Genomic DNA, 22,900 nt, shown 5'->3' on the forward strand with positions numbered 1-22,900 from the left:
CCTGGCACTTAAACTTGGACTTAAAGCCTCCAAATTGTAAGAATAAACTCCTGTTTGTTAAGGCCATCCCATTTGTGGTATATTTCTTGTCAGAGCAGCACTAGGTAACCAGAAGAGTAGTATTAACTGGGCTTCCTTGTATGGATATTATCCTATCACAGACAGCATTGTACTTCAGGATAGATTTGGAAACACTCTTTGTGATGTCGAATGCCACACCATTCCTCTTCAATTTGTCATTTCCAGCATAGTAAATCATATGGTTGTCTGATTCAAAATGGTCAAAACTGGTCCACTTCAGCTCACTAATGCCTAGGATGTCAATCTTTACACATTCAATTTCATTTTTGACAACTTCCAATTTTCCTAGATTCATACTTCATACAGCCCTTGTTCCCATTATTAATGAATGTTTGCAGCCATTTCACTTCAATTGGAGTCATGCCACGTCAGCAAATGGAGGTCCCGAAAGCTTTACTTTATCATTAATCATTAAGGTCAGTTCTGCTCTGATGAGGCAGCACTTTCCCAGTTGTATTTTGAGTGTCTTCCAACCTGAGGGGCTCATCTTCTCTCACTGTATTGGACAACGTTTCAGGGCTATTCATAAAGTTGTCCAGTAATGTATCAGACAGTGTTTCTCTGCTATTCCTAAAGTTTTCCCTGGCCAATTCTTTGAGAAGTTGATTACCTCTTCTTTCTTCTTAGTCTGTCTCAGTCTGGAAATTCCACTGAAATCTGTCCACCATGAGCAATCCTGTTGGCATTTGAAACACTGGTAGTACAGCCTCCAGGCTCATAGCAACACACAAGCCACCACATTAGGACAAAATGACAGACAAGTTCATCTCCTTTAGCTGTTCCAAACCTCTCCACCCACTTACTGGCCTTCCCCCTACCTGTTCCAGCTATAGGCCTTGGCTTCTTCCCGCTTCCTGCCTGAGTGGGGGCTCATCTTCCCCTTACTTGGATTGGGCCGTTGGCCCTGGCTTCTTCCTGCTGCTTCCTGCCTTGAGTGGAGTCTCTGCCTCCCCTTACCTGGATCTGGCTATTGGCCCTGGCTTCTTCCCACTATAAGGATTACAGTCTAGGAAATCCTATGGGGTGGTTCTCCTATGAGGTTGTTATAAGTTGTAATTGATTGGACAGCACCCAGCACCACCAACAACAATGTATGAGCTGCAGTCCCTGGAAGGTGCAAATAATTTACACACTTCACTGCTAACAGAAAGTTTGGAGGTTCAAATTCACCCCGAGGTATCTCAGAAGAAGGCCTGATGATCTACTTCTGAAAATATTAGCCACTGAATACCCTATGGAGCATAATTTACCCTGACACACGTAGGGTAGTCATGAGTCAGAATTTACTCAAAGGCAACTGTTTTGGTTTTTTTTTTTGTTTGTTTTTCTGATGAGTTGGGAAGCCACAAAGAGATGAAGAGTAACATCACTGAAGAAATGTGTTGTATTGGGCAAATCACATCTCCTCTTGGAACCTCAGTTGTTTTAGGGTGAGGGGACAGAAATTTTCTTTTCTGAGTCTGCATTCTAGAGTTCTATGGCTCCATTATTCTTAAAAATGGCAATGTCCAAATGATAAACAAGCTTCAGGTTCATTCCTCTTCAAGGGTTTGTATGAAGGATGTGGCTGCCTTTGAATGACTGCTTTGTATTTCTTGAGATGTGCTGTGGAAAATTGACTTGCCGTGCGTGCTTGATGTAGAGAACTACAAATGGCCTTGACCATTTTTACAGGAAGGACAGAGAGCTTTAGGTGTCAACATTTTATTGAGAAATGCAGAGAAAATCTATTAGGTAAAGAAATTTGAACACAAATTTCAATAATCTACCCCTTCAAATTCTCTTTCTCTGTGTGTATATATTTATCTTATTTTTTATACACTTTTTTGTTAAATTTCATTTTTTAATGGAAAATTGAAAATTCACATCAACAAAAATAAAAAATAAGAAAAATAATTCTACTACTAAAAGAGAAATCCTGTTAGCCATTTAGTGTTTATGTTTTAGGTTGCTTCCTAGTACATTTGTATGAATATGTGTGTATGAAATAGAACTTCCAAATCAACTTTGAAAAAAAAATATAAGAATTTGTATGAATCCCAAAAAGATTTTGAGAGCACAACTTCATTCCAGTTAGAATATAATCTGAAAGTCAATAATGTATGTCAATCAGTGTTAAGAGTCTCATATTTATGAAGTCTCTGAGAAAAGCAATTTATAGAATTGATCTTTTATAAGGAGATGACACAAACATAATAGGGTAGGCCATAAGTTGTTTGGGATAGCTACATTAAGTGAACAAGAGCCTTAGGCTCTCTCGTAAGACCAAGAGTCACAAGTAACTTTTAGAGTCATCAACTGGTTGGACATTCATTATTAGATATAAATTGTATGTATAATTTCATCCTCTGCACTGGGGAATGAGGAAGAAGTGTGAGAAACTTCCTCTCTTCTGAAATGTATAATGTATGTTAAATATTTTTTAAGCTCTAGAACATGCTTATTCAAACAAAAATCTAAAACCAATACATAAAATACATCAATGCAGATTATTCTGGTAGATTCAGAGCTAGAGGCCTGGAGATCCACCCACTTTGGAGACCCACACAGTTGGCCTCATGACTTCATCCATACTTTTTTTCCTTTATTGGCCTCTATCTTCAGTAAGACCTTACTTGCGTGCGATATTAATGATATTGTTCTATAATTTCCACATTCTGTGGGATCACCTTTCTTTGGAATGGGCAAAAATATGGATCTCTTCCAGTCAGTTGGCCAGGTAGCTGTCCTCCAAATCTCTTGGCATAACTGAGTGAGTGCCTCCAATGGAGCATCTGTTTGTTGAAATATCTCAATCGGTATGCCATCAATTCCCAGAGCCTTGTTCTTCGCCAGTTCTTTCATTGCAGCTTTGACTTCTTCCGTCATTACCATTGGTTCTAGATCATATGCCACTTCCTGAAATGGATGAAGATTGACCAGTTCTTTTTGGTACAGTGACTCTGTGTATTCCTGCCATCTTCTCTTGATGTTTCCTGCATCATTCAATATTTTGAATGGGGCTGGCGTGGGATCGGGCAGTGTTTCATTCTGCTGTGCATGGGGTCGCTATGAGTCAGAAACGACTCGACGGCACTTAACAACAACAACAACATTGGCCTCTAAGGATATCACAAAATATAGTGTGAAAACTCATAGCCCCTGGAGATGCATGAATCATAGGTAGGTCAAATTGTGTGGTTGTAAGTGTGACTGGTCATGATGAAGAAACCAAATTTAATAAGATTCCTCTGTGCTAGTCATTCTTGATAGAACTTTGCCTTTACCAGTTCATTTAATTCTTAGAACATTCTTGATATGTTGGTGTAATCATTCTTATTTGTTGGTTAATAAAACTGAAGTTGGAAAGATAAAACAAATTGTTGTTAGTTGTCATCGAGTTGAGTCCACAACAGAATGTGCTATTCTCACAATTGCTAGTATGATTGAGTTCATTGTTGCAACTGTATATTTTGAGTGCTGTCAAACCTGAGGCTCATCTTCCAATATTGTATCAGACAATATTTTGTTGTGATCTGTAAGGCTTGCTTTCTTTAATTATAATTTGGGTGAATATTTACAGAGCATGTTAGTTTTCTATTCAATGATTTATACACATTTTGTTTCATGACACTGGTTGCAATCCCCTCAATGTAACACACTCTTCTCTCTTCCTTATTGGATTACTTGCTTCCACTTGTTTCCACCTGCCCCTTCCTGCCTTTTGAGCTTTGTTTTTGGGCAAATGAGGCCCTTCTCTTCACAAATAGTTGATTACATTGAGGAGTATATTATTAATATTCACTTATATAAACCAGCCAATAGTTTGTCTGATGATTGATCCCTGGGTGTGGGTTCAGTTCCAGTCTTGAAGTTCTAAGAGCTGTGGTCTTAGGAGTTCCACTAGTTTTTAACAGACCAATAAGTCTGGTCTTTTTATGTTTCTGAATTTTGTCTTATATTTGTTTTTCTCCTTCTCTACAGGACTTTCTATTGTGAGCCTGATCAGAGCAGTCAGTTGTGGTAGCCAGGTACCATCAGTTCTTTTGGTCTTTGAGTAGTGGAGGCTATAGTTTGTGCGGTTCATTAGTCCTATGGACTGTTTCCTTGAGGTTTTTTTTTTTTTTAATTTTCTTCTCTCTTCTTTGCTGTGGATGATGAGACACCAGTAGTTGCATCTTAGATGTTCAGTCACAAGATTTTAACACCCCAGTCACTATTTACCTAAGTAGGATGTAGAACGTTGTCTTTATGGACTATGTATGCCAATTGACCAAGTTGTTTGCCAAGACTCTGGTCCCAAGTCCCTTAAGGGGACTTGAGTCATTCCCTCAAGATGGTTTTAGCTAAGTTTTCAGAAATTTATCCCCTATATGTTCTCAGTATCTTTGGATATATTTACTATATTTACAAATATATGTGTAAAAATATCCTCTGTCAAACCTATATATTTTCATAAGTATACTCCCATTTGTCTTCCCACATCTGTTCAACTTGCATGTCTACCTATTTATCTACTTGTAGTTGTTTGTTATTATTGTTATTGCAAAATTGTGTCTACAATAGTATTTACCTTTGTAGTCTTTCACTCTTGTGCACCTTTCTGCAATTTACTTTGCCACTAGTCATGTTGTGCTGCCATTCCCCTTATTGTATATTGCATTTCCTATACCACCATTACTACCTGTCTATTCTCAGTTGATGATTTACTCTTCCTTCCCCTCCCATCCCCTGGTAACCATCAAAAAATATTTCTTTCTGTGTATAAACCTTTTCATGACTTTTTATAATAGTGGTCTCATACAATAGTCCTTCTGTGTTTGATTTAATTCACTGAGCATAATGTCCTCCAGGTTCATCCATGTTATGAATATTTCATGGATTCTTCATTATTCTTTAATGTTGCATAGTATTCCATTGTGTGTAAGTACTATAGTTTGGTTATTGCTTGAACAATTTCTCTCAGAAAGATCAGCACAAGGCCAGTCCCCATGAGGCGGAGGTTAAAGATGTCCCAAATGTCCAAACTACTGTACCACTCCATCATTTCAGACATTAACTCCTCCTCCTCCCAGTAATTTCCCCTCTTAAGGTTCTGTATTTCGCTGTAACGCCTCACAGAACTCACAGACACCCAAGGGTTCATCTCATGTAGTAGTCGTGGAGGCTGGCAGGGTGGTGAGTCCCAGGTCCGAGAGTGGGTCTGAAGGATCCTCCCAATTCTCAGGGTTTGATCAGCCTCGATCAGCAGATCAGATGACAGCTGCTGTCCCAAATCCAGGAGTGAGATGAGGATGAACCAAGACACAAAACCGGAGCAAGAAGAGGGCGAATCTTCCCAGGAGATTCGTAGGTATAACCTCAAGGAAGCTAAGGGTGATGATTTGAATTATACCCTCCAGCAATGCAGGACTCAAGATACATTCCACCTGTGTTGCCCCAACAGAAATAACCTACATCCCATCACAGAGTTGATTGCCAGTCATTATAGGGAATAACTACTACCAGCTGCCTAGCCAAGTTGATACCTGACCTTAACTACCACACCACCCCAAACAGGCATGGATAATGGGATTTACAAAACATCACAAAATGGAGGACAATGGCTAGAAGGGCCACATCAAGCAATTCACCGCAGTTATCTATTCATCCTATGACAGGCACTTAGGTTGTTTCTGTCTTTTTGCTATTGTGAATAATGCTGTGAAGATGATGGGTGGGCATGTACCTGTTCATGTCATGGCTTTTATTTCTCTAGGATACATACCTAGTAGTGGGATGGCTGGATTACATATTTCCATTTCCAATTTTTTAAGGAGTGCCATGCCATTTTCTACAGTGGTTGTACCATTTTACAATCTCACCATCAATGTAAGCAAATTCCAACCTCTCCATACCCTTGACAGTATGAGTTGTTTTCTACTTTTTTGGACTTTGCTGTTATTGCTGGAGTGGGATGATATCTCATTGTTATTTTGGTTTGCATCTCTAATGACTAACGTTGCGAGCATTTCTTCATGTGTTTAGTGTACATCTTCTTTGGTGAAATGTTTTTGTTCATGTCCTCTGATCATTTTTTAATTGGATTTTTTGTTAGGTGTTGAAGTTTTCTATAAATTTTAGAGACTAGTCCCTTGTCAGATATGTCACTGCCAATTTTTTTTCCCCAGTATGTGTTGTTGTTAGGTGCTATTGAATTGGCTCTGATTCATAGTGACCCTAAACACGACAGGATGAAACCCTGGCTAGTCCTGTGCCATCCTCACAATGTGTTATGCTAGAACTCATCATTGCAGCCATTATGTCAATCAATCTCCTTGAGGGTCTTCCCCTATTTTTGCTGATCCTCTACTTTATCAACCATGATAGCCTTCTCCAGGAACGAGTCCCTTCTGACAGCACAACCAAAGTACGTGAGATGAAATCTGGCCATTCTCACTTCTAAAGAGCATTCCAGCTGTATTTTCTCCAAGACAGATTTGTTTTCACTTTTGGCAGTCCATAGTACTTAAAGTATTCTTCACCAACAGCACAAGCCAAAGGCATCCATTCTTCTTCAATTTTCCTAATTCATTCCACATGCAAGTGAAGCTATTGAAAATATCATGGCTTGAGTCAGGCACACTTTAATCTTCAAAGTGACATCTTTGGTCTAATACACTTTAAAGAGGTCTTTTGCAGCAGATTTGTCCAATGCACTATGTCTTTGAATTCTTGATAGCTACTTCCATGGGCATTCATTGTGGATCCAAGTAAAATGAAATTTTTGACAACTTCAATCTTTTCTCCATTTATTGTAATGTTGCTTACTGGTCCAGTTGTGAGGATTTTTGTTTTCTTTATGTTGAGATGTAATCCATACTGAAGACTATAGTCTTTGCTTTTCATCAGTAAATGCTTCAAGTCTTCTTCACTTTCAGCTAGCGCAAAAAAAAAAAAGACATGACGGGGACATCTTCTGCCTTCCTTTAACTTCAAAGAGGAAGACAGAATCACCATCAGCAGCCCAAGACTTATTCCTCTGAGGCCAGACATGCCACCATCCTCCAGCCTTTTATACTACAATTTGGAGCTCTGTTGGTGTAGTACCTAAGGCATTTGACTGCTAACCAAAAGTTGGCAGTTCAAACCCACCAGCCACTCTGCAGAAGGAAGACTGGGCAATCTAGTTCTATAAAAATTTATTGCCTCATCAACCCAAAGGTGTCATTATGAGTCGGAATCAACACAATGGCAGTGAGTTTGGTTTTGGTTTTGTTTTTTTCACACCAACCATCCCTCCCAGGGCACTCACTATTCTGGTGGATTTGATAATTTGTTGCAAAGGCCACAGTAACTCACAGACAATACTCTGTGAGTGTGGTGTTTATTAGGGAAGTGACAAGCTACAATTCATGTTTAGGAACGTGCTCAGGATACAATTCCTCAATCAAGACAGTCTCCCCTCTGCTGTATCTTCAGACATGCCTCTCTGGCCCTGAGCCTCTTGGTCTGGCCTCTGGCCTCCTAGGGCAAGTGTTAGAAAGCTCTTTTAGCTCTGCTGATAGGTACACTTAGGTGCACCCCACTGCATCAGCAAGCCTCCTGCCCAAGGGCACTCAGCTTTCTCACTCTGTAAACTGGCTACTCTCTCTCCTGCCTCTTGGTTCCACTGCAACTGCCTCTCTCTGCTGGTGTGTTTCTGTTGGGTGTCTCTGCCAAGGAAGTCCAGTGCAGAGTTCTCAGGTCCAATGACACACTCTACTTCACTTCCAGCTCTTCTCTCTTGATGACAGTGAGATTCCGCCCTGCCCTCTCTAGGAAGGCTCATTTTAAGTCTGGCCCAGTGACAAAACTAATCAATCCAAACATCAGAGTTCTACACACCTTATTTGCATGGTCCCACCCAGTAATCCAGTGGGAATTACAAAGACTATGGCTAGAAAAGCCATACCAAGTAATTCACTGCACCTCAGCTAGCAATATTGTGTCATCTGCATACTGCAGGTTGTTGAGTCTTCCTTCAATTCTGATGCCATGTTCTTCTTCATATGGTCCAACTTCTCAGATCATTTCCTCAGCATACAGACTTGATATATTGTTGAATACAACCTTGACGCACACTTTTCCTGATTTTAAACCATTCACTATCCCCTTGTTCTGGTCCAACAGCTGATTCTTGGTCTATGTACAGGTTCCTTATAAGCATAATTAAGTATTCCAGAATTCTCATTCTTTGCAATGTTATCTATAATTTGTTATGATCCATTTAGTTGAATGCCTTTGCATAGTCAATAAAACACAAGTAAACATCTTTCTGGTATTTTATGCTTTCTGCCAAGCTCTATCTGACATCAGCAATGATTCCCCTCATTCCACACCCTCTTATCAATATGGCTTGAATTTCAGTTCCCTGTAAATATACTGCTACAACCATTTTTGAATTATCTTCAGCAAAATTTTACTTGTGTGTGCTATTAATGATATTATTTGATAAATTCCACATTCTGTTGGATCATCTTTCTTTGGAATGGGCAAACATATGGATCTATGCCAGTTAACTGTCTTGCAAATTTCTTGGCTTAAATGAGTGAGCGCCTCCAATGCTACATCCATTTGTTGAAACATCTCAGTGGATATTCTCTCAGTTCCTGGAGCCTTGTTTTTTTGCCAGTTCCTTCAGCTCAGCTTGGACTTCTTCCTTCAATACCATTGGTTCTTGATCATATGCTACCTGCTGAAATAGTTAACCATCAGCCATTTCTTTTTGGTACAATGACTGCATATTCCTTCCATCTTATTTTGGTGCTTCTTGCATTGTTCAATATTTTGTCTTTAGAATCCTTCAATATTGCAATTTGAGGCTTGAATTTTTTCTGTAGCTCTTTGAGCTTCAAAAATGCTGACAGTGTTCTCTTTGGTTTCTAATTCCATCTTTGCACATTTCATTATAATACTTTACTTTTTTTTTTCTTGAGCTGCCCTTTGAAATCTTCTATTCATCCCTTTCATTTCATCACTTCTTCCATTTGCTTTAGCTGTAAGAACAAGTTTCAGAGTCTCTTCTGACATCCATTTTGGTCTTTACTTCGTTTTTAATAACCTTTTGGTTTCTTCATGTATCATGTTCTTAATATCATCCCACAACTTGTCTGGTCTTCAGTCATTGGTGTTCAAGGTGTCATATCCATTCTCCAGATAAACTGTCAGACAAGTGGTGGTTCCCTGTCTGTAGGATCACTTTTTACTGTTTTGGAAAATTCTATGAAGATTTTCATTGGATAATTTTTGGAACTAGATCACTAGACTTTTTCTTAGTCTTTCTTAGTCTAGAAGCTCAACTGAAACCTATTCACCATGGATAGCCCTGCTGGTATTTGAAATAGTAGTGGCGTAGCTTCCAGTATCAAGGCAACACACATGCCTCCGCAGTATTACAAAATGACAGATGAGTGGAAATTTATCCAATATTTTATATTTATATTTGGCATGCCTAAGATGCAGACACAAGTCTAGCTGACTCCAACACCCATGACAACTCTTATGTCTGAAATAGAATGCCATCTTTGAATACTACACACACACACACACACACACACAAATAGCAGACTGCATAAAGACATACTTGATTGTCAAATGAAGATACAAGCCAGGACTAGTGTGTCTTGACTAGTGGGAGGGGAAGTGTTAGAATTACAGCTAGAAGCCTAAGCATTGCATGAAATTTCTTGATGTAGTCATTAGAATATGGTATTGACAAGAATATAACTGCAGATATACCATAGTGAACAGAGATTGAAATACCTGACATACACACTGTTTGTGATGAATTCAGAAGACACAAATCCTTACTGTTTATCATGGTTGCCTGGAGGATCAAGAACTTGATATGGCATTAAAAAGATTCTTGGTAGCTTCAAAATATTTCTCCCAAAATATTTATTAATTATTGGGCTATTTTAATACATGTTCACAAATTCTTTGATATTCCTCTCTCCAGGCAGCGTAGCTTACTTTCCCTTACCTGCATGCAGTATGCGCTTAGTGACTTCTTTCTGATGAAGGTCCGATCACCAGTTATAAGTCATGTTGATGTCACAGACTCCCTGATATTATGCGATGAGAAGGACACATCACATCTGTAGTATACATACCAGAAATCTATTGTTTCGTTCTAAGCATGAGAAAAATCATACAAATCCAATTGAGGGAGAGTCTACAAAATAACGAACTGTTACTCTTCAATAGGGTGAAGTTTATGAAAGACAAGAAAAGAGCAAGAACCTGTAATGAATTGGAAGAGAGTTAAGAAACAAGATGATTAAATGCAATGTAGTATCCTGGATTGGATTGTTGAACAGAAAAAGGATATTAGTTAAAAAAAAAAAAATGGGTAAAGTAGAATAAAATCTATAGTTTAGTTAATAATGTTGTGGTTAGTTAAGGAGCTGGGGTTTTGCAATGTTAAGCACTCATGTGCTAACTGAAAGATCAATGGTTTGAACCCACTAGCCACGCAACAGGAGAAAGATGTGGCAGTCTGCTCCTTAAAAATTATAGCCTTGGAAAGTCTATGGGGAAGTTCTACTCTATCCTATACGGTCACTATGAGCCAGAATTGACTCCACAGGAATGGATATTTTGGTGTTTTTTGGTGGTTTTATTTGCCATTGAGTTGTCTCTGACTCATAGTGACCATATGTATAACAGACTGAAATGTTATCTAGTCCTGCCCCATCCTCATAATCATTGGTATGTGTGAGCCTATTAGTACTATTGTGTTCTGTTAATGTCTTAGTTTTTATTAAAGTGCCATGCTTAGGTAAGAAATTAACAATAGGAGAAGCTGGGTAAAGGGTATTTCAGAACTCCCTGTGCTGTCTTTGCAAATATTCTGTAAATTTAAAATTATTTCAAAATAAAAAGCTTTCTAAAATATGATGATTGAAATATGAATGGGGAGCAAAAAAGCTGGAAAATGTTTACAGTTGGGGAATTGTGTTGATAAGGGCCCAGAGATTTGAAAGTATGAGATGAATTTCTAAGATGAGTTTGTTTAATTGACTTACAAGGAACTAAGTGTGTTGCTTGTTGTCCTCGAATTGGCTTAAAGCTATGGGTAAAGTAGAGCTTTCCGGGTCTCCATTTACTGAAGTGGCATGACTCAATATGAGAAGAAACAGCTGCAAATATCCATTGATAATTAGACCATGGAATGTATGAAGTATGAATCTAGGAAAATTGGAAGTTGTCGAAATGAAATGGAACACACAAAGATTGATATCCTAGGCATTAGCGAGCTGAAATGGACTGGTTTTGGCCATTTTGAATCAGATAACCATATGATCTACTATACTGGAATGACAAATTAAAGAGGAATGGTGTAGCATTCATCATCACAAAGAATGTTTCAAGATTTATCCTGAAGTACAATGCTGTCAGTGATAGAATAATATCCATACACCTATAAGGAAAGCCATTAATACTACTGTTATTCAAATTTATGCACCAATGACCAAAGCCAAAGATGAGGAAATTGAAGATTTTTACCAATTTCTGCAGTCTGAAATTGACCAAACATACAATCAAGATATGCTCATTATCACTGGTGACTGGAATGAAAAAATTTGGAAACAAAGAAGAATCACCGGTAGTTGGAAAATGTGTCCTTGGAGATAGAAATAATGCTGGAGATTTCATGATAGAATTTTGCAAGACTTACAATTTATTCATTGCAAATACCTTTTTTCAACAGCACAAACGGAGGCTATGCCAGATGGAGTACACAGGAATCAGATTGCCTATATCTGTGGGAACAGGCGACAGAAAACCTCAATATTTTCAGCTAAAATAAGGCCAGGAGTTGATTGTGGAACAGACCATCAACTGCTCATTTGCAAGTTCAAGCTGAAGTTGAATACAATTAAAACAAGTCCACAAAAGCCAAACTATGACCTTGATTGTATCCCTCCTGAATTTAGAGACCATTTAAAGAACAGATTTGATGCACTGAACATCAATGATCAAACCAGAGGAACTGTGGGATGACATCAAGAACATCATCCATGAAGAAAGCAAAAGGTCATTAAAAAGACAGGAATGGAAGAAAAGACCAAAGTGGATGTCAGAAGAGACTCAGAAACTTGCCCTTGAGTGGAGAGTAGCTAAAGCAAGTGGAAGAAATGACAAGATAAAAGAGCTAAACAGAAAACTTAAAAGAGCAGCTCAAGAAGACAAAGTCAATTATTACAATGAAATGTGCAAAGACATGGAGTTGGAAAGCCAAAAGGGAAGAATACGCTCAGCATTTCTTAAACTGAAAGAACTGAAGAGGAAAGTTAAGCCTTGAGTTGCAATACTGAAAGATTCTATGGGCAATATATTGAATGATGCAGGAAATATCAAAAGAAGATGGAAGGAATACAGAGTCACTGTACCAAAAAGAATTTGTTGATGTTCATCCATTTCAGGAGGTGACATATGATCAAGACCAATGATGTTGAAGGAAGAAGTTGAAGCTGCATTGAGGAAAGTGGCAAAAAACAAGGCTCCAGGAATTAAAGGGATGCCCACTGAGATGTTTCAACAAACAGATGCTGCACTAGAGGCACTCACTTGGTTATGCCAAGAGATTTGGAAGACAACTACCTGGCCAACTGATTAGAAGAGATCTATATTTGTACCCATTCCAAAGAAAGGCAATCACACAGAATGTGGAAATTATCAAACAAAGTAATTAATATCACATGCAAGTAAACTCTTGCTATGTGCCATCAAGTCGGACCTGACTCATAGCAACTCCTCCTTGGATTTCTGAGGAGGTATCACTATGGAAGTAGATTGCCTGACCTTCTTTCCAAGGAGTGGCTGGTGGGTTTGAACTGTCAGCCTTCTGGTTAGCAGTCAAGTGCCTTAGGCACTATGCTACCAGTTCAAAAACGGTAACAGCAGTATATTGTCAGAGAACTTCCAGAAATGACAGCTGAATTCAGAAGAGGACATGGAACAAGGGATATCATTGTTGATGTTAGATGGACCTTGGCTCAAAGCAAAGAATACCAGAAACATGTTTACTTGTGTTTTATTGACCATGCAAAAGCATTCGTTTGTGTGGATCATAACAAATTGTGGCTAACATTGAGAAGAATGGGAATTCCAGAACATTTAATTGTGTTCATGAGGAACTTGTACATAGAGCAGGAGGCTGTCATTCGAACAGAACAAGGGGACACTGAATGTTTTAAAATCAAGAAGGGAGCATTTCAGGGTTGTATGCTTTCACCATACTCATTTAATATGTTTGCTGAACAAATAATCCGAGAAGCTGAACTATATGAAGAAGAATGTGTCATCAAGATTAGAGGAAGACTAATTAACAACCTGTGTTATGCAGATGACACAACTTTGCTTGCTGAAAGTGAGGATGACTTGAAACATTTACTGTTGAAGATTGAAGACTACAATCTGCAGCATGGATTATAACTCAATATAAAGAAAACAAAAATCTCCACAACGGCAGAAAGCAGCATCATGATAAATGGAGGAAAGATTGAAATTGTCATAGACTTCATATTACTTGGTTCTACAATCAGCACCAATGGAAGCACCAGTCAAGATATCAGAAGTCATACAGCATTGGTCAAATCTGCTGCAAAGGACCTCTTTCAATTGCTGCAGAGCAAAGATGTTTCCCTGAAGACTAAGGTGTGCTTGACACAAGCTGTGGTATTTTCAATCACCTCTTATGCATGTGAGAGCTGGACAATGAAAAAGGAAGACCGAAGAAGGATTGATGCTTTTGAGTTGTGGTGTTGGTGAGGAATGCGGAAAGTACCATGGACTGCTAAAAGAACTAACAAATCTGTCCTGGAAGAAGTGCAGCCCGAATGTTCCTTGGAAGCGAGAATGGCCAGACTTTGTCTCACCTACTTTGGTCATGTAAGAAGGGACCATTCCCTGGAGAAGGATATCATGCTTGGCAAAGTGGAGGTACAACAAAAAAGGGGAAGGCCCCTGATGACATGGATTGACACAGTGGTCTCAACGATGGGCTCAGGTATAGCAAAGATCAGGGAGCTGCACAAGATCGGGCAGTGTTTCATTCTGCTGTACCTGAGGTTGCTGTAAGTCAGAGACAACTCACTGACATCTAACAACAAAGGAAGATTAGGAGTGCAGAGAGTCTATATGGATGGGGACAGCATGCAATTTTAAATGGGTGGTCAGAGTGGCCTTGCTTAAAAAGTAGACTCTGAGCAAAGCTTAAAGCAGATGAGGGAGTTAGGCACATAGATGTAATGAGAGGATTCTTACCAAGGAGCGAGGAAAGCCAGGTGTAAAGCACACAGCCCGGAGGTGAGTGAGCTGGGGAAGAGGAGTGAAAGAGGAGGTCAAGCAGATGACATGGGGCCTCAAGGGCCACTGTAGGATCTTTGTTTTTTTACTCTGAGACTAATGGTGACCCACAGGAAGTTTCTGTGTCGATAAGTGACTTGATCTGACAGTTCAGAAGGAAAAATCCCACCTTTATGAAATATCTAGAAGAGACAAGTATATATAGAACAAAGTTTAGTAAGTTTAACAAGAGTTAGAAGGAGGGAAGGGAAAAGAAGGACTTATTTCTTAGGGGAAACTGGGCTTCTGTTAAGGGTAACGGTAATTTTGAAATGGGTAGTTATGATGGTTGAATATGGTAAACATAATCAATATCACTGGATTGATCATGTAAAGAATGATGAAATGGCAAATGCTTTATATATATTATATACACACCACAATTATTATTAAAAAAAAAAAAAAGACAGAAATACTCTTACTGAGAAAAGGGTAGAAGCAGTTGTAAGAAGATGCAAGGAGCCATGCAGTTAAATGGAGTCAGTTGCCAAGGACCACTTTGTGAATGGCTCCATCTAAGTTGGCCACAGAAGCTTGTCACAGTATGCAGTTGACAAGAGAAAGGTTATTTCCTAGTTTTCCTGGTTGGGAGTTTTTGGTGGGTAAAATGGACTTGTGTGTAATTTCTGGGTGTCCTGGCTGCCTGTCTTGCTCACCGAGATCTCATTCATGTGGTCATATCTGGCCACTGTATTCTCTTTTCTTTCTTTTTTTTTTTTTTTGAAGACACAGGAGTCTATAAAATCTCTTCTGGCTTTTTCCTCAGGGCACAGATACCCAAAGGTACCTCCTCCTCTGGGGAGGAATATCCTTGTTTATCCCTTGGGGCTGGGGAAAGGGAGCAGTAAGGCATATATTTAGAAAACCGCAATGGTTCTTGAATCACATTAAAGTGGTCACAACACTGCATTGCTGGGAGAGACATGTCACTGGGGCTGCAACCCTACAATTGAAAAGGACTTAGAGAGGTTAAAACTAGCTCATTCCATACAAAACTAGCTCTTTCCTTCAGAGAAGCACTGTCCAAAATAAATGCAATGCAAGCCACCTATGTAACTTTAAATTTCTAGTAGCCATATTTTTAAAAAGTAAAAGAAATACATGAAATTAACTTGAATGTCATATTTTATTTAACTCAATACATTTACTCCTCACTTATCAACCTTTCCAAAGACCAGGTTGTTATGCAAAAATTGACATTACACAAAAATGGAGGATGACTACATCATTATATAACTGCCAAATTATACCACTACATAACTGTCAAACCACTGAGAATCATGGTCCAGCCAAAATGACACATAATCTTCACTATCACAGCGAGTATTACTCTTGCCTTGCACCTTGGCATTTGTTGCTGTCAGACATATGTTGTTAATGTACAAATTAGTTAGATCATAGATTTTTTACTATTGTTGTAAATGTAAAATGTTGGATAATGAGATAATAAATGAGGAGTAGGTGTACATCTAAAATATTATTTCAACACAATCTCAATATACAAATTATTGATGAGATACTTTACATTCTTTTGGATACTAAGTCCTAGAAATCTCCAGCACATCTCAATTTATACCAACCATATTTCAAGTACTCAATATCTAAATGGGGCTAGTGGCTACTGCATAAGATAACATAGGTCTAGAGCTACCAATCCCAAGAAGTCTGTGTTTTTCTAAGTTGACTAGCTTTTCACACAACTGTTTGGTGCATCAAGCAATGCACCTGTAAAAGTAATGATCTGTAAAACTTTAATTGTGATATTGTAATGTTGCTGTTACATGGTAGATAAAAGGAAGAGATACCTGGATCCCATTTCATCCTCAACTTCTTTCCATATTCCACTCCCCTGAGAATATAAATAAAATGAGAAAGAGCTTTGTAAACAGAAAAATCTTTTGCCAAATTACTATTATTATAGCTGCCAGCTTTGTCTTTGAAGCTTACACACTATTCTAGCTAGTATGTACTTGAAGACCAAAAACATCTCAAGAACAAAAAGTCTTCAGATGGCAAGGGTGATGAGCTCACCCCAGGAGTTTAGCGGCAGAAAGATTTGCGACTCCAACACAAGGCAAGCAGATCTTGGTTACAGCCAGCTTTTCTTCAGTTGTCACAGTCAGTAGAATTTATGACTAAAGTTTGGTGTGATTTTCTCCAGGGCAATTTATTTCCAAAGCCTGTTAATGGTCTCCATATTACCTGTTAATAATTACTGTCCTGGCTGGGGACATCTCTCCCACAAACAGCCAACAGAATAAGAGATAGTGCTTAAGCAGATGTTTGTGTTTGGTGGATTGCAAGTTGTAGGTGGAGGGAAGGCAGCTGAGAAGTGTTTCTTTAACTCTGTAAGGCTTATACAGTCCCTTTTATTTCCTCCTAAGGTCAAATTCAGGCTGTTGAATAAATCCAAGAACAAAGTGCTGAAATTGCCAAGTAGGCCAAATCAACAACAAGGATGTTCAGGACAGTAGAGAGAAGAATTAAGGAAACATACAGGTATTTTACTGTGCAATGAGCTGGACAATAAATAAGGAAGACTGAAGAAGAATTGATGCATTTGAATTATGCTGTTGGCAAAGAATATTGAATATACCACGAACTGCCAAAAGAATGAGCAAATCTGTCTTGAAAGAAGTATAGCCAGAATGCTCCTTGCAAGCAAGGATAGAGAGATTTTGTCTTACTTATTTAGAATATGTTATCAGGAGGGACTAGTCCCTGGAGAAAGACATTATACTTGGTAAAGTAAAGGGTCAGTGAAAAAGAGGAAGACCCTCAATGAGATGGATTGATATAGTGGCTACAAAAAAGGGCACAAACATGGCAAAGACTATGAGTATAGTGTGGACTGGGCAGCATTTTGTTCTGTTGTATATGGATCACTATGAGCCAGAACCAACTCAAGAGCACCTAACAACAACATAAGCAACTTAAGGATAGGATCTATTTTGACACTCCCTCCCACTTTATTGAGTGAATGAATGATGTAGCTAATATATTTTACTATTTGGCCTATGACCAAAATCTGTTCAAGCCTTTGTACCTTTCACAAAGGCAAGTTATAGAATTCTGAAGATTGTGGGACCAGATAACCTTTAAAGTCTCTATGATTCTGTAATTTGAATGAAAATGTGCTAATGAGTATCAGATAACATTAGGCCTGAAAAATATAAACTTTGATTGAGCTTTGGGGTAGCTACTAAAAACAATACTGTTAATTTTTCTTGGTCCAGTCCAGCCCTTGGGTAACTGGTGTAAATATAAGACTCTACTGAATAAGGAGGATTTTTCATAGTTTTGTCTGGTACATAAAGCTCTGAATAAGGAGGCACATGATATTCAGCTCTGGTGCTGAATCGGTGAGACCTACGCAATCATTTCACCTCTATGAGCCCTATTACTCATAATTGGACTATATGATCTGTCCAGTACATTGGGCTCTGACTTTTTATATGAGCTAATGTGGAGAAGCAGCCTTGGGCCACATCTTTGCCAAGGGATGTGACAAATACCTTTAGGTCCTATAATTCCCCAGACACTATATGGGATGATTTTGTTCTCTCCAGTTTCTCTAGACTCAGGGTAAATGTGCAAAATGATTCATATTTGCAGTAGTGAAGGTCATCAAATTTCAGGAAGTCCAGGAAATTCTGGAAAATTTAGGAAAGGAACCATCAGTCTGAAAAGTGAGCAGTTGACTGACTCAGGTGCAGGCATTCCCAAAGGCAGGCAGGGCTCTAATTTTCCTTTAAGCACACTTTCTCTACACAATCCACACTCTAAAAAAAAGTCAGATCTAGTCACTCACTTCACAAACCTTTGGTGGTTCCTCAACACCTGCAGAATGAAGTATAAGCAGCTTAGTGAGGGATTTCAGGCTGTCACATTGGACTCAAACCCATCATTTCAATCTTGTATCATGTTACATACTTCCATGCACCTGGGTGATGCACTAGCCCACTGGACATCCCATCATTCTTTGAATTCACCATGCATATTTTCCTTACATCTCTGGTTTTTATTGTAATACTTTTCCTCACCTTTCTGGTCTATTGATATCTTTCTCATTTTTCAATGGCACACTCAAATAACACCCCTGATGTCTACAGTCCACAGCTATACTTGTCCCTCATAACATACTGCTTACATCTTATTATTGCTTTACTTTAATTCTGCCACTGATTAGAGTTTATTGTATAAATGTTTGTTCCTCCCTCCTCTAAACCTTTGTTTTATGAGTTTTTGATAACATGGATGATGTCTTACTAATTTTTGTTTTTCCCACACATTCTACTAGATGGTCCTGATCATTGTAGGTGGCCAGATTTTTGTTGGGTAAATGAAAGGGGAGCTGACTTGTATCTTTTTTTTGAGATAGCATTCCACCTAGCATTGGTGGAATAAGACTTGTGATACACTGCTTAAACTAGAGGGTGCCATTTGGAAGAAGTTCTCTGTGGAAGAAAGAACACTAGAGTAAGATTCAGATGACTTGTGTTTGGATGTTGGCTAGGGAGGTAATGTAGTCCAATGGTTGGGGCAGAGACAACAAGTGGTCCTCCAAGATCCATTCTCCCCTTCTTACTTGATAAGCGAATACCCGTGTTTAGCTGAGCTCCTAACTGTCTAGATTAAAGCTACATTTTTAGTTATCCTTGAAACTAGATATTGAAGTTTTAGCCAAGGGGATGTGAGTTGAAGACATATGAGTGCCTTTTCAAACAAAAAATCCATGTCCTTCCCCTCCTCTTTATCCCCTTCCCACATGAAGATAAAGAGAATTAGAGGGTATGGGTAACTTCCTAATGTTTGATAAAGTAACTTGTTTCCTCTGCAGTTTTCCTATCTCAGTTTATTGGCAGCCCCATTCATCCAGCTGCTCAGGTTAAAAATTTTAGAGTTATCTTTGATTCTTCATTCCCTCAAAGAATATATCTATCTATCCAGGGCAGATAGGGAAATGGTGTCCTACCTGTAGCCCACACATTAGTACCGTCTAGCATCTTAGTGCCTGAAAAACTAGGTGCAGCAATTTTAAGTGAGGATTCTGGTATTCTGAACAGCTCACTAAGTCAGAGTACACCAAACTCAGGGGAGTAGGATTAGAGAGGAGGGAGAGGCAGGGTAATTACCTGGTTGTGTTAGTGTTATGTGCCGTCGAATCGGACCAGACTCATAGAGACCCATCCTTGGGTTTCTGAGGTGGAATCACTACAGAAGTAGATTGCTCAATCTTCCTTCCAACTAGTGGCTAGTGGCCTTGAACCACCAACCTTCTGGTTAGCAGTCAAGTGCCTTAGGCACTATGCTACCAGAGCTCCTTATACCTGGAGAGAGCTGCCCTGTGAAGTGCTGGCCAGCCGGCAACATGGACGTCAGAGGGCTCCCTGGGGCAGTGGAGAGACCACACCAGAGGGCCTGTGGCCACTCCATGGATCTGCTTTCAGCACCCACTTTTATTGGTAAACTTGGGACCACTGGAGGATGCAGAGACCCCTCTGGCTGTGGGTGCTGCTGAACTGGGAGCAGAGAGGGAAACATGCTGCAAGTGGGCAGGCCCTGGGATGAACTTCCTGTGTGGATCAGGGCAGCTATTCCAGGACAGCTTTTTGGCATGGAGGGCCCAGGAGTATGGAGTTTTTGCAGCTGTCTGAACCTGGCAGAAAGTGGTGGGCCCCTAACTGTCAGGGTCTTTGCCAAACTTGATCTGCAGGCCTGTGAGTAGCAGTATAAAAAAATCATTAGCAGCCTACTCAAAGCCCTGGAAATGGTTATTGATGCCTTGGAGTTTTTTTTGTCTCTTTTCTTCCTCCTTTCCCCACCTCTTCCCTGCCTCATCCAATAGAAAAACACATTAAGCCACCACAAGACTTGCCAGCTTGGATTCTAAGCCCCTTTCACAATGAACAGAGACCTGAATACACATTCCACACAGTGATTCCATCATCACAAAGAAATCTGCAGAGCAACCCAGCACACCTGACTTAATAACCAAATAAAATAAAATACACTAGCTCCACCTACGCAAAAATATTAAATCATAAAATCAAGACAAAACAAATCAGTACATAACTAACAGTTAAAAACAATCTAAAAATGTCTAGGAAACAACAGGCAACTTCAAATTAAAAAAAAAAAAAAAAAAAACAGGATAAGACAATAGAAATAAAATCCCAGACAAAAGTCGCATTAAACAGGGAGGAAGTGGAGACAACAGAATTATCTGAGAAAGAATTTAGAAGATATGTTTATAGAACTCTACAAGAGCTTAAGGAAACCCCAAACAGAATCAATGAGAACACAGACAGTACCCTGGAGGAACTCAGGAAAACCATTCAAGAAAAAAATAACAAGATTATTACACAATCTGAACTCATACAAAAACAGCAGTCAGAAATCCAGAAGATGAATACTAAAATTACAGAATTACACAACACAGTGGAAGCACAAAAGAATAGGCTAGAACTAGCTGAAGAACGCATTTCCCAACTTGAAGATAAATTGCTTGACACCAGTCTGTATGAAGAAAAATGAGAACAAAGATTTAAGAGAAATTAAGAGAACCTAAGGGAGCTCTGGTAGCATAGTGGCTAAGACACTTGCCTGCTAACCAGATGGCTGGCGGTTCAAACCCACCAGCCACTCCTCGGAAGGAAGGTTGGGCAATCCTACTTCCGTAGTGATACTGCCTCGGAAACCCAAGGAGGGGTCGCTATGAGTCGGGGCCGACTCGATGGCACATAACAACAACAACAACAAGATTTATATAGGATGACATAAAAAGGAAAAACATATACCTTATTGGAATTCCAGAACAAGAAGAGGAAAAAAAAAAAAAACACTGAGAAAATTGTGGAAGACCTACTAACAGAAAACATCCCCCATATCATAAAGGATGAAAAGATATTTGTCCAAGAAGCTCAAAGAAGCCCATATAGGATAGATCTGAAGAGAAAAGCACCAAGACATATCATAATTAAACTCTCCAAAACCAAAGACCAAGAAAGAATCTTGCAAGCTGCCCAGGACAAAAGAAATATTACTTAAAATAATCGAACAGTTAGGCTGAGCTCTGATTACTCAGAAAAAACCATGCAGGCAAGAAGGCAATGGGATGGCATATATAAAACACTGAAGGAAAAGAACTTCCAATCACAAATCCTATATCCAGCCAAATTGTCCATCAAATATGAGGATGAAATCAAGACATTCTCAGACAAAGAGAAATGAAGGGGTTTTGTGAAAACCAGACCAACCCTACAAGAAATGCTTAAGGAAGTCCTTACAATAGAGAACCCACAACAGAGAACAACAAATCAGGAGACAAGACATCAACACTAAACCAAATTAGAAATAGATGCTCAAAATAAGAACATAAAACATTGTACACTGAAAAAACAAGGAAGCAAATCTGCACACCACAACAGCAGCTAACCAAATAGAGGGAATAAAGGTTCTAGGTACAAAACCTCCAAATGGAGAGGAAAACAGGACAACACCCTCATAGAACAGACTGTAACAAAAATACAGAGACAAGAATTCACTCCAAAGTAACTACAGAGAAAAATAACTATCCTGCTAAGCAAACCCAAAAGGAAGGAAAACATCTGGGTTTAGTAAGCACAAAGCCAACAATAAAGAAGAAAAGAAAAGAAACACTTGATAACAAAATGAACTCAGCACAGAAAAGTATATGGACCAAAAAAACTCCAACAACATGAAAAAAAAAAAAAAAAGGAAAGAAAGAAAAACACAATCGAATGATAGCACTCAGTTCATACCTATCATGAATTAAGCTCAATGTGATGGACTAAATGCACCAATCAAGAGAAAGAGAGTGGCAGACTGGATAAGAAAAGAAGACCTATTGATATGCTGCCTATAAGAGACCCACCTTAGACACAAAAATAAAAATAAACTAAGTCCTCCAAAATATGTGAAGCAAATAGTAATTGAATTAAAAGGAAAAATAAATAATAGTAGGAGACTTTAACACACCACTTTCAAGGAGGGACAGATGAACTAGAAAAAAACTCAACAAAGATACAGAAGAACTCAACAACATAATCAACCAACTTGACTTCACAGACATATACAGAGCATTCCACCCAACAAAAGCACAATTCACATTCTTCTCCAGAGCATATGGATCATTCTCCAGAACAGACCATATGTTAGGACATAAAACAAGCCTCAATAAATTCAAAAACACTGAAATACTGCTACAAACTATCTTCTTAGACCACTGTGCTATAAAATTAGAAGTTAATAATAGGAAGATCAAGGAAAAAACATCAAACGTGGAAATTGAACAATACACTGCTCAAAAACTACTGGGTAATAGAAGAAATAAAAAGTGAAATAAAAAATTCCTAGAAACAAACAAATGAAGATGCATCATACCAAAACCTATGGTACAAAGCAAAAGCAGTACTCAGAGGTCAGTTTATAGCAATAAATGCAT

This window comes from Orycteropus afer, unplaced genomic scaffold, assembly GCF_000298275.1.
Source record: "Orycteropus afer afer isolate SDZICR_OR568_19922 unplaced genomic scaffold, OryAfe1.0 scaffold00321, whole genome shotgun sequence".
Lineage (NCBI taxonomy): Eukaryota > Metazoa > Chordata > Mammalia > Tubulidentata > Orycteropodidae > Orycteropus > Orycteropus afer.